Source organism: Aplidium turbinatum, chromosome 15 (assembly GCF_918807975.1).
Source record: "Aplidium turbinatum chromosome 15, kaAplTurb1.1, whole genome shotgun sequence".
In the NCBI taxonomy this organism is placed as follows: Eukaryota; Metazoa; Chordata; class Ascidiacea; order Aplousobranchia; family Polyclinidae; genus Aplidium; species Aplidium turbinatum.
Window position 1 is genome coordinate 278881 of NC_137486.1, and position 1873 is coordinate 280753.

Sequence of the window (1873 nt, forward strand, 5' to 3'; positions counted from 1 at the left end):
AAAATTTTTTAAAGTTTTTTTTCTACTGCAAAAGTTTATTTTATGTTCAGTAATATTGTTTTATCATTCCAAAACATGTTAGCACCGCTAAGGCTACAGTAGAACTTGGATGTCGTCACCCCAGGGGAAACAGAAAAAGTGACGACTTACACGAACTGACGACTTACACAAATTGTTTTCAAAGTTTCTTGCATAATGCAAAAGTTTATTTTGATGTTCAGTAATATTGTTTTATCATTGCAAAACGTATTAGCACCGCTAAAACTTGGTTTCAAATTAAAAAAAATTTTTTTGAAAACTTTTTCAAGACATTACATTGTCATTTCATACAGTAAAAAAATAATTTTATTCCGAAGCTTTCCAATTCTTTTTGTTTGAAACTAACGTCATTAAAAATTGTCTAAGAAAGTTGTTTTACGTACTAAAAGTGAACAGTATTGAAAAAATCAAAAATCGTTTGCAAAATTTTTTATAAGACATTTCATAACTCATTGCACACATTGAACAAGAATTTTTTTCAAAGTTTTTCAAATTTTTTTTCCTACTGCAAATGTTTATTTTTATGTTCAGTAATATTGTTTTATCATTCCAAAACGTGTTAGCACCGCTAAAACTTGGTTTTAGGTTAAATATTTGTCAATGAACAAAAGTTCATTGAATTGCTTATACCTGCATTGAGAGCTGCGCAGCTGCTTTATTTAAGGAGATAGCGTATATTTTAAGTTAAAGTCGCACTCTAATTATTTTTTTTGACTTAAGTTATTGTAAATGGCCTAAGATATTTTATCCTACACAAAAAGTTTCGATTATCAAGAAAAAATTTTTTTTTCGAAAATCTTTTTAAAAAATTTTTCCAAGACATTACATTGTCATTTCATACAGTGAAAAAAAAAATTTTTTTTCCAAAGCTTTTCAATTCTTTTTGTTTGAAACTAACGTCATTAAAAATTGTCTAAGAAAGTTGTTTTACGTACTAAAAGTGACAATTATTGAAAATTGTCTTTTCAAAAAAAACTTTCAAAAATTTTTCTAAGACATTTCATACAGTGAAAAATAATTTTTTTTTGCGAAACTATGCAATTCTTTTTGTTTGTAACTAACGTCATTAAAAATTGTATAAGAAAGTTTTTTTACGTAATAAAAGTGAAAGTTATTGAAAAAAATTGTCTTTTCAAAAAACATTTTCAAAATTTTTTCTAAGACATTTCATACAGTGAAAAATAAATTTTTTTACGAACCTGTCTAGTTCTTTTTGTTTGAAACTAACGTCATTAAAAATTGTCCAAGAAAGTTTTTTTACGTACTAAAAGTGAAATATATTGAAAAAAAATTGTCTTTTCAAAAAAAATTTTCTAAGACATTTCATACAGTGCAAAATGATTTTTTTTGTTCATTAATAATAGGGTGCCAGTCATGTGGAAACCACTGAAAATTTTTCCTGAGACATTTCATTGAAGATTGCACACATTAAAGTTTTTTATTATGTTCATTAATAATGGCAGCCAGTCATGTGGAAACCACTAAAAAATTTTCCTGAGACCTTTCATTGCAAAGTGCACACATTAAAGTTTTTTTTTATTTTCATTAATAATGGCAGCCAGTCTTGTGGAAACCTCTGAAAAAATTTCCTGAGACATTTCATTGCAAATTGCACACATTAAACAAGAATTTTTTTCAAAATTTTTCAAAGTTTTTATCATATTGCAAAAGTTTATTTTTATGTTCAGTAATATTGTTTTATCATTCCAAAACATGTTAGCACCGCTAAAGCTACAGTAGAAATTGGATAACGTCACCCCAGAGGAAACAGAAAAAGTGACGACTTACACGAACTGACGACTTACACGAAAATTTTTCAAACTTGTATTAATAA